This window comes from Trachinotus anak, unplaced genomic scaffold (genome assembly GCF_046630095.1).
Source record: "Trachinotus anak isolate AG129_WGS33_773 ecotype Australia unplaced genomic scaffold, CSIRO_AGI_Tana_v1 ptg000042l, whole genome shotgun sequence".
Lineage (NCBI taxonomy): Eukaryota > Metazoa > Chordata > Actinopteri > Carangiformes > Carangidae > Trachinotus > Trachinotus anak.
The window spans coordinates 940,654-952,339 of record NW_027273893.1 but is presented as its reverse complement, the minus strand read 5'-3'; the positions used below and the strand labels follow the sequence as shown (position 1 = coordinate 952,339).

General features: G+C 41.5%; 1 long non-coding RNA gene across 1 annotated transcript; it reads left to right on the top strand.

Moving 5' to 3' along the window:
- The first annotated feature begins 1,367 nt into the window (after nucleotides 1–1,367).
- LOC139615121 (uncharacterized) lies at nucleotides 1,368–3,401 on the top strand. The gene is made up of 2 exons (XR_011687233.1): nucleotides 1,368–1,667; nucleotides 1,773–3,401. It is a non-coding gene; the product is annotated as an uncharacterized lncRNA (long non-coding RNA).
- Nucleotides 3,402–11,686: the final 8,285 nt, after the last annotated feature.

The following is an 11,686-nucleotide window of genomic DNA, read 5'->3' as shown; positions in this document are numbered from 1 at the left end:
ACCACAGGTTTTTTTTCCAGCTTTCTTTTTAGCAGAAGTATCATGTCATGTTCTATCCATGAAACACACTGCAGTGCTGTTGTGTAATATTAATTACTAAACTATATGCATTGTTTGAGGTGAGATACATTAAATTTACTGCAGAACTAGCCTTCTGATATAATCATATAAATGGTTTCACCAAATCATTTCTATAGTAACTACTGATGGAAAATAAACATATAATGAAAAACGCATAAAATAAGTTTTTCTACCTGTTTTTGTCATTTATGTAGCTACATAAATGAGGAAAACACTTAAGAGCATAATTGGTTTGTGTCTGTTCATCATGACAGTCAGACAAATAACAGATGACAAAGGAAGGCAAAACAAGAAATGCATGATTCATTTGTTTCCTTTTTTGTTAACAGCTGGAGAGGTAAAGGTATGTAAAGCTCAATGTGAGTGCATCAGTATGCATGTATACTCTTTTTGTGATTTTTCAGTTACTCCTAGATGTTGGCACTGAATAAATGAAAAGGTTTATATTCCACATATAGTACATGTAGAGGGGCAGTCTGCTTTGAAGTGTTTGAAGCTATAGAGGTGGTGCAGGCTATGTGTGTTGGGATCTATGCAGTGCTGTCTTCCTCTCCCTCCACACCCACTTCTTTTTCCTCTCATCACCATGTCCCCCATCTGCTTTTTCCATTCCTCCCTTTTTTCTTTCTCCTTGCTCCCTCCTCCTGTCATCCTTGCAACTGTGTATTTCCTCCCTCCCTCTCCCCTGTTCACTCTGACACACTGAACTTAAGTGGCACTGCTTTCCTATGCTGTGATTGGCTGCCTGCCAGACACTGGGTGAGCCAAGCAGCACAGCGGCATGGCAGCTGGAGCCGGCAGCCCACAATGCACCACAACACACTGTTCACCCTTTCCCTCCTCCTCATCCTCTTCCTCGTTTATCCCACCATCCCCCTCCTCCTCTTCATACCCCTCCTCATCCAGCCACAACCCAGCTCTTTGTCTTCTTCCCTCCCTTTTCCTCTCATATTCAGTCAATAGCTGACTATCTCATGATGTCCTGAAAAACCCACAATTCTAAATTTTGGCAGATGTTTTCACCAAAGATGTCAAGGGTAATCGTTCTTCTGTAGCCAAATCATTTCTCTGAGTCTTTGAATACATAAAACCCTTTTTAAAATCTCAAGAAAAAAAATGTAAAAGCAGAATCATCTCATTTGTGCAAATGCTTAATTAGCACAAGAGGTTGCATTAGCTTCACAAGCAACCTCTTGTGAGGTTGTGGTGTGAGGTTGTGGTGTGGTGTGAGGTTGTGGTGTGTCAATATGTCTCAGAAGCATGGAGCAATTATCATTACATTAAAATGGAATGGAATTGAGGTGACATCAGCCAAAATTTGTTTCTTTTCAACATGACCATCACCTGTGTTTTTAATCATTATGTAGGATTCTAACCACAACAGCAATATTTCTGTTTTTGATTATGATTGATTTCTTTTCTGTTTTCCCTCCCTTCTTTGTGTGTGTGTGTGTGTTTTTCCAACAGGGGTGGGGTGCAGCACTGAATACTCCAACATACCTGCAACTTGTCCCTCAATCAAGCTCAGTAGAAAAACCCAGGCCTCACTCTCACTCATGGCCAGATTGTTTTCTGCTCTACATGTGGTAACTCTCCAGGCCATCTAAACTTCTCTAGTGATTCTTTCCATTGAGTTTGAACTGTTGCAAGTATTTTGGATTGCTCCTTACCCATGTCTCTCCCTGCTCCAGTATTTCCTGCTCCAGTGCAGCTGCCTGCTTCTGTTTGGATTACTCCACTATCTGCCGCGACACTCACCTGCCTTCTCCATGCCACATCGCCATTACCTACCACACCACTCACCTGCCTCCTCCACAGCGCACCTCCATTACCAGACATGCCTCTCACCTGCAGATTCCCTCCGTTAACTCCTGGAATTCCCATACTCCAGCCCCACCCCCATAGAATGCTCATTGACTCAGTAACCAATCTTAATAATAAATCTTTTATTATAATTATATTATTTATAATTATATTATTTCATTATGTGTCTGCCTGCCTGGCTCCGCCAGCTCCACCCACTCCCACAGAGCTGACAGTCCCTGTTCCCACTGCTCAGGCACAGCTACAGTGGTGAATTAGGAGCATGTGGACGATTTCTCCTCCAGTGTTCTCTAGTCTTCAAGCAACAACCCTCTACTTACTCCACAGTTGAATCTAAAATTGCCTATGAATCTCCCCTTGGGCAGGACCGCTCAGTGGGCTTCTGCTCTGTGAGAGAGGCAGTACAGATCACACACTTTATCACTGACATGAAAAGGGTATTTGACCACCCTGTGAAAGGGAAGGAAGCGGCTGGCCATCTGTTGTCCCTCTGCCAGGGGCTAAATTCTGTAGTGGAATACTCTGTTGATTTCCACATTCTAGCAGCCAAAAGTGGCTGGGACGTAGTCTCTCTACAGGGGGCATTTGTTCACGGCTTATCAGAAGTTATGAAGAATAAGATGGCCCTCCGAGATGAGACAGAGTCCCTGGAGGCATTAATTTCTTTAGCCACTATAAATGGCAACTGGATGAGAGAATGGCACAGATCTGTCCACCCACCACATTTCATAATTCCTGGACCTAGTCCCCTTACTGAGGCCTCCCAGCCAGGAACCAATGCAGCACGGACACACTCGACAAGGGATGCAGTAAGGGCGGCCACATGCTCTCCTTGTGTCCCAATCTGCCAAAAGCCTATGCTCATCAGGAAAGGAGGGGGGGCCTGGGTGAGCCACTGGGTAGGCCAATCAAGACCTTGAGGCTGCTCTCTGCCGTGTCATCACACGTCATCCCACCTCGCAGCTCACACTTGCCCTGGGTTGAATATGCCCACAACTCCCTCACCAGTTCAGCCACAGGTATGTCCCCATTCATGGACATTCTGGGGTATCAGCCTCCCCTTTTCCCATCCCAGGAGGAGGAAGTGGTGGTTCTTTCTGTACAGGCCTAACTTCTCTACTGCAGGAGAGCATGGAGAGAGGCTCCAGGGGCGCTGTTACACACAGCAGAAAGGAACCAATGCCTGGCTGACTGTCATAGTACTCCTGCTCTGGAGTATGCGTCCAGACAGAAAGTGTGGTTCTCCTCACATCACCTTCCCGTCCAGGTAGAATCCCATAAGTTGCTCCACATTACATTGGCCCCTATGAAATTGAGAGCATCATCAATCCCACATCCGTCAAACTTAAGTTGCCTGCTTCTCTCAAAGTGCACCCTACCTTCCATGTGTCACTCCTGAAGCCTGTTTCCTTCAGCGACCTAAACCCTCCAGCTGAACCACTGCCATGCCACTCAGTAACCAATCTTAACAATAAACCTTTTTATTATAACCAGTACTGCTTGTGTGAGTCTGAATCTGCTCAGGGATCCAAGCAAAACAGTAATGTCAGACAAAGCTTCTTTTTGCAGTTCCTGGAAAGTTGAAATCGATGTGGATGTGAGGTTCTGACTCAAGCAGCAGTAAGTGGTCCAGAGAAGCATACTCATAACCACCTCTGCAGAAGCTAATCACTCCTTTCTACTAGACCCAGCTGAATCCTTGCCCCCCTGCTTCCTGCCTCTGTCCCTCACAGATTGCTTGCTGGTCATTTGGCAGCCCAGCGGGAAACCCTCTCCCTCTTCCTTGCCAATGCCTCTGCCAGATGAATATACAAGGCCAGTATTAAAAGAGTAATGGAAGGAGAAAATTAAATGCTCCATCACATCTCCTGTCTCAGCAGACTGTAGGAAAATACATATTTAAAAAGGTGCCACACTTCATAGAGGTATTTTTGTGGGCGACTGGCCCTTTAAGATGCATATTCTATCTTAAGTGTTTCAAATTGTGGTAAGTGACGGATTAGTGTATTTCATGCTGCACTGAGACAGCACTGAAGGGTTTTGAAAATGCATGCTGCTAATATTGGCTTTTGATTGAAAATCTGATCTCCTCTTAGCTATTTCATCCAATGCTGATGTGATGGATATAAGGCAGTTTGAAGCTGCACTGGTTTACCATTGAACTGATTCTACTGAAACACCCAGATTACATATACATATACAAAGAACATAACCTGCCTTTTATTTTATATATTATATATTTTTGTCAAGAGTGTCTTAAAAAATTATCTTAAAGGCTCTACTGTTTTCACAAAGGAAAGACGTGTTTCGCTTTTTTCTTTGCTGCCTGGAAATAACGTAGTATAGATTCCATGTTTCGTGATAAAACTCATATTAAATGCAGAATTAAAATGGATGTAGAAAAATTACACTATGTCTAGCTGTGTCTGAAATCACATAATTTACCTACCACCATTTTCTTTGAGTACCAAATGTGAAATAAATGCACTATATAGGTTTCTTAAAAATTCCACCAGTAGTATCCATGACATTCACACATCTTCTTGCTAACAATCCCACAACATGATCCTTTGAATTTTATAGATTATTTAAATAATTAAATTACATTAAATTAATTGAATGAAAGACACAAAATTATCTTAGTTTACTAGAGTAAACTGTTGAGTAGCATAGTGAAAGAGTGAAGATGACATTGAATAGGTTAGCCATATGTGGACCCATGAAATTGCTGGAAATGTGCCGTACTGATGCTATGTTCTCTTCAGCTCAAACGATAGTTCACAATATTTTCAAGTCTGTCGTTAAAGAGATCTTAACTTCTACATCCCATGTACAAAGAAGGAATTTAGCTTATTTCAATTTTTAAAGTTTAAAATATGTCTACCTGATTTGTCTAACTCAGATTTGTGATTTGATTTGCCTAACTCAGAGGCCTCAGGATTTTGGCCCTACACTGGAACTGTGTGGAACTGCCAGTATGGACACATGAGCATTGTTTTAAACATAGACTTTATCCTTCAAAAGAAAACTATGATATAACCTGAGATTGAAATCCCTAGCTCTGGTCATCACACAACTGCACTTGCTGAGTTCTGGTGCTTACATCACAAAAAATTGCTCCAGGGTGGTCAATTTAAAATTAAAGTTTATAAACTTTAGCTTCTGTTTAAAACTTCTCAGTCTGTTGTGCAGAGTAAGGGTCAAGAGACAAGCTTGTCTGTGCAAAAGCTCAGATGAAATACTATCACAGGTCACCAAAGTCATCAAGTTTCAAATTCCACTGGCCGTAGCTTCAAAAACACTTTCAACCTCAAAATTCAGCTGCTGGCAGATTGTACCTAGAAAAAAATATCACTCCAACTTAAGTGTTATTCTTACAGAACCACTACACATTATACACAAGTCACTGACCTTAAAATCGGTCAAATGGTCCAAAACCCCCTTCCTCAGACAGAAAACTGCAGGCGTTCCTATATAAACATTAAGCCTTGGTTTCTGGCTCACTCTGGGTGGGGCAGCCTGCCCAGCTGCATTCAGAGATGAAGAGATGGTGGGATGGATGCATGAAAGGATGGATGATCGCTCAAGGCATGCTGGCAGTGATGGTACATTACAGACATGGGGAGAGAGAATGGGCTCTGAGTGATGTATCCATGGCGGAAATCAGATACTAATGGAAGAATGGCACCAGTGGGAGAGATCCAGGTCAGAGGCTTCTGTAATGCTCTGAAAAATGACTGACTCCATTAATGTGTGATAACATACAGTCAACTGTATTGCCTCTTTGGCAATATTCACAGTAGAAATGTTACTGTTTCCACAGAAGTATTACATGTTTTCACTATTTGCACTGCCAGGCTGCATCATATGATAGGTATTAGACATACGCAACCCTATTCTTTTTGCTTTGGTTTATTATTATTATTTGTCTTAAGCTGAAAGATGAAACTTGGTCCAATAACTGGGAATGATGTGCCCATGACAGAGAAAGTCACATCAGGCATTATCCTCAATGAGAGGATGAAGGTATTATGTCATGTCTTAATACTACTAGTGAGTATAGTATCTTTGAGTGAAGGAAGCAAGTATAGTTTGACCTTGACCAATCTTGCTTATTTATCAAAGAAATGTGTATCTCAGTCCTCAAGGCTGTAACCAGCCTTGTACGTATTATAATGCATAGTATAAAATCATGTATCATAATACATCCATGCAAGTGCGTCTTAGCTGAGTTTATCACTTTTTTGTGTCCCATGGGAACAGTTCAGTTGTGTTGTGACAATTTGTAACGTGTTATTGTATTTGGTTGTGTTGTGTGTATTTGCAGCATGTGTTGTCAAATCGATGAACATGTTTTCTGAATTTGTTAACAAAGTATTCTAACAAAGGATTCTTTGTCATTGTGTCATCCATTGTGTAAATTTAGTAATATATCACTGGCTAAGTGAACATTTTGACTTGCTGGTGGCACTACAGGTAAAGTCATAAATTACCAGTGCTATAAAAGAAATGAGTACATTTCTATTGTTTCAGGAAAGTCTTGTTACTGTTCCAGTCACTGCCACTGCATGGCAGAGGCAAATTTTGTTTTCTCTAATTTTAGTAAAGTGACACTGCAAGATGTCTCATAATGATGTAAACACTCTTTGAGACACTTAATAATGAATACTTGGTAACTTATTAATTGGTATGGTTAAAATTAAAGATAACAAACACAGACTTAGTGTATCAGCTACAAATGACTCTCAAAGATCAACCTTCAAAAAATTCTCTCCAACAGTGATGCTTCATGAGAAACACTTAAATAATGCCACCAAGTAATTTACACCATTATTTCAACCATACTCAAATTCCTCTGCCCTGGGCAACATGCTGACTGGGTGCAAATTCTAGTCCCTGTGTAATAAGAGGGGGCTCGCACCTGAACTGAACCCACACATACAGAGCATGAAAAGGTCTTCACCCTTACTCAGCAGCAGCCATCCTTGCACTGAAACACGCACCTAATTTATGCCATATTATGCTGCTGCTGAAACTGTTTTCTTCTGTTGTTGGGAAGCTGACTGCAGCAGGTTTGGCAGCATGAATCCAGTCTTTGTCCCATTGACTGTGTCTGCTCACTACTTTGAACTGTGTGTGTGTGTGTTTGTGTGTGTAACTGTGTTCACTGGTCCTGTTGGATTACTCTTTAAAATATATTCTGGGTCAATTCCAAATCAACATTACCTTTCAAAAATAATGGGGAACAGTGATATATTAAGGACAGAATCATATGTACAGTAAGTCAAAATTCAAATGCATTAACAACAGTGATGTCAACATTTGACTTCTTCTAAACAGCAGTGTAAGGACAATAATTTCTTTCTCATGTGGAAGCCATTGCACAAGCCACAACGGCCCCATTTTTTGAGACTGTCCTCTTGTAAAAACAAAGTAGCAGTACTAGCAGCAGGGAGTAGCAGTTTATGTTGTTTCCCTTATCCATGACTGTTTGATAAAGTTAACCACATTGTTATTATTGTAGCCATGAAAACAAAAAAACAAAAACAACTTATTTTCACTCAAATTATGATCTTTTCCTAAACCTAACCAAGCCATGACTTTTCTTATAGTAACCATGTCTCAATACATTCGGTATGTTTATTATTGTAACCATGACAACTAAGGTCCAGTATGCCTGCGGCTTTCAGGAGACACTCTTATGGGCCATATCAGAGGTTTGAAAAAAAAAAAAAAAAAAAACCTATAGTGTATATGGTTGTCCAGGTTGGAGGACCAGTTGTATTTTTCCTTGACCCTCACGAAAGCAATGACAAACATTTAAAAAATATACATTTTACTTTGGTAAAATGTACAGAAACAAAAATTGTGAGTGTCACAGTGTTTTCTATTATTATAGGTCATTATTACTGATACATTGATGTGGAAGCATCAGTGTTATAGCAAGTCAAGGTGGAGCAAAATACTTGATATACTATGGGCAGATCCTTCAAGACCTCCAAGACCAGTTAATGGCAGAAAAAACAGCCGCAATGCCAGGTGCATGATTCAACTTAGTCTCTTAATTATTAATGGTTGTGTTTTGGTCATAACATGCAATAAACTAATCAGAGTGCCATCTCCCATTCCCTTAAAAAGCCAGGTGCGCCTGCATGTTGGTGGATTTATATTATAACAGAAGATTTTCCAATTAGTAAGAAAGAACACTTTTGTGCAGAGGACATGGACCTCCTTATGCACAACATGAAAGCATGCAAGCAGACCATCTACCACAACAGCAGGATTCCACAAAACAGGTCTGGGTGCAAAATATTAAACTGAGGACCTTTCAAGTGTAAGATAGAACCCACTGTGTGAAACAGGAATATGTAATTGGTTTCACTTTCACTAATCTTGCTTCAGGCCCTGCACAATAAGCATAAACAAATATCATGTTGTATACACTCATCAGGCACTTTACTAGGAACACCATACTAGTAATGGGTTGAGTCCCCCTTTGTTCTGTAGCTTTCTGTCAGCTTGTTTCTGTCTGGACGACGCCAGCTCACTGGATGTTTTTTGTTATCATACTTGAGTAAAAACTCTAGACACTTCATTTGATGTGAACCTGACTTGTGTTGGATCTGGTAGGAATGCATTTGGTTATTAACTATAAATTATGATTATCTTTGATAATCATAAATTATCAAATCAAAGAATTACTAATGTTAATTATTAATACGGTGCACTACTCAGAGACCGGAACAATAATCAAACAATATGATAGTATTACAACCTGGATAGTTCACTTAGGACAGCTAAGATCTGGGTGGTCAGCATCCACAAGTGACCAGGGAAGTGTTGAGTCCAAGCTTTGAGTCCAATCAGCCACTTACCACGGTAAACATGGTCAATAATGACAAAAATACTTCTCCTTGGGACAACAGTGTTTATTAAGCTACACAAGAGTTAACAAATGTTTCAACTATCCAAACTATATTATTGACTAACTAATCAAACAACAGACATAGTACAGCAGTACACTGCCAGCATGTGCAAGCAGAATGTGTGTGTGTGTGTGTGTGAGTGATGTGATGGTAGATGTGATCCGGTCAGATGATGTCGTTTGAGATCTAAGATGGTGAACATGACTTTCAGGAGGGAGGTCATGTTATGCGAGAACAAAACAGCAAATGCGACTGTGGCCCTCTGGTGAACAATAGCACCCACACAATCCAGTGTCTCAACTCATGGATTGCGTCCCAGCACGGATGTCCCGGTGTGGTCCTGGCCTCCTTATTCGGTGAGTGCTTGCAGCAGCTGGTTTCTCAATGGGCAGCAAGGAAACAAAGCAGAGTCGACTCAGTTGGAATGTAGCAGGGTGTTGAAGTTATCCACAACAACCTCTTCTTTCTTCAGTAGTTACATGCATGCTGTTTTCGAAAATATAGCAGCTCAAGACTGCCCTCCCTCTAATCTATCAGGGCACTAAAGCAGCTCAAAACCTGGAGGCTTTTACTGCCGTCTATCTAATCTATCAAGGACCATAATAACTATGCTAAATAAACATTGACAAATAATAACAACAACTGCATAAACTTCCATTCTTTCAACATTACAAGTAGGCCTATCTTTGTTTGACCAAATGTTGAGGCTCAACACTTGAATCTGCATAATTTTATGCATGACAGTGCTGCCACACGAATAGCTGATTGGATAACTGCTCAAATAAGCAGGTTTACAGGTGTTCCTAAAATGATCTATGAGTGTATGTTTCTATTTCATTCAGTGTGTAATTGGGTCAGCTGCTAAAATTAGCTGAATGTCGCTCTCCCTCCCCCCAGACAAGCCTGTATGGAAAAAAGAGGAGAAAACCAAGAGAGGGAAAATTTGTGTTCGTTCAGTAGAGACTGGGAAGAAAAACAAGGGACTCCTGAAAGCACAAGATGAAAGTATGGTGAATAATTCTAAGAAGGGTGTTGCATATACCTGCTCTGCAAAGAGACAGAAAAAGGAGCTGTGATTTTTGTTTCCGTGGACTCCAGGCTGCACTGATTGACTGCTTGGCAGACATCCAGGACAAGACAAGTCATGGCCTCTCCCCTCCCTGGAAGGCACCGTGGCAGTGGGGCTCACCAGAGCTCAATGCTGGCCCTGTCCTATCCATGTGGGTCAGACCACCATCTGATATACCTTCAGGTCTCACATCTCAAAGTACTGGATGGCCAATACTTTTGTTTCCCCTGGAATCCAGAAAACTGAGTGTATAAAGAAATGTAAGTCTATTCCTTTATAAACTCCAGTCAGTGACATCCATGATGTTAGTATACACAAGGGCATCATTCACCTTCACCTACTGAAAGCACTGAAAAACAGAAGAAAAAGCTATTAGTAATAAAGTATTTTTTCAGTTTGAAAACGCGATATACTCCAACTCCACACATCACTAGCCAACACAAGCCCTTCAAACAAGAAAGGTCTCAGTTTTTACACTTTGCTCTTAACATGTGATGTTTGGACATATACCATCACATCCCCCATGATGGTATAACCTTTAGTCTTGAAAGAGAAGTGATTTACATTCCTTCAGCCTGTCATACTGTCCAGTAAGGTTTCTTATGTGAAACCTAACGTGTGTGGGTTGTTTAGACCACCCTTCATACATAGATACTGGCTCTGTGCAGACTGAATTCCCTTTACTGTGTCAGAGAAAAATAGGACTTAAACCACACTGTGTGAAAAAAATTCAGTCCTTTCATTCACTTAAAGGGAGCAAGTCCAGCAAATGGGGGTGCCAATGCTGGGGCAAAAATGTAGGGTATTCTGAATTGTGATATCATCTAATTAATGAATTGTTAATCAATCGAATACATGCAAACATACATTCCTCTGTAGATTACTTTTTAATATTAACACTGTATTAATACTGTCTACTGTTAAGGCTATGTGTCTTTCAGACCCTGAAAGCAGACTCAGGAGTGGTAGGAAAATGGCAATCAGGATCTCGTAGGGACCCATAAACCTTGGAACCACTTTTTGGCACTCCACCAAGTGGAAGGTCCTGAGCAGAGAGCCATACATTCTGTCCAGGCTTGTGTTCAGGGGCAGGGCTGCTGTGTCTGTCAGCGAACTGCTGATTGCGGGCAACAGAGCAGACCGTAGCAGCTCTTACAGATCTCCAAATGCTGCGACACAACTGGAGATGTGCTTGGACAGAGGGTACAGGGACATCCTCTTCCTGGATAGGAAAGGGGGGGCTGGAAACCGAGAGAGGCCATGAATGGTGACATATCTGTAGCAGAACTGATCATACAGGGCGTATTCAATCCATGGTATGGTACTCCAGGAACATGGATGAAGGACAGTGATGCAGCTTATAGGTTGAGGGGACCAATATCTGGAGCAAAAGAGCTGAGGTCTGATGAAGGGGGCGGCACCTCCACTGGTGCCCAGGTGTCCTGGAAAACCCAACCATTGTACAGTGGGGTCCTTGAACGGTAAGGCCTGAGCTTGTCGAGATTAACTACTTTGACATTTTTAAATCCTGCTGACCAGTTCGCCTAGTAGACCCACAATAAAGTAAGGACCCTTGGAGGATGGTATTTTCTGTACTTTGTTTTTCACTCTCTTGGTGCCTTTAAACAGGTGCCGCCCTGCATCACTGACTTTGTACTGGACTTGGCAAACGTTCTTGTCATACTGTTGTTTGGCAAGCTTGACAGATTTCTTCGGAGCCTCCTGTGCCAGTTGGTGAGAGAAATCCAGCCGTTCCCTGAGCTGCATGAGATACTGTGGGGGGAGT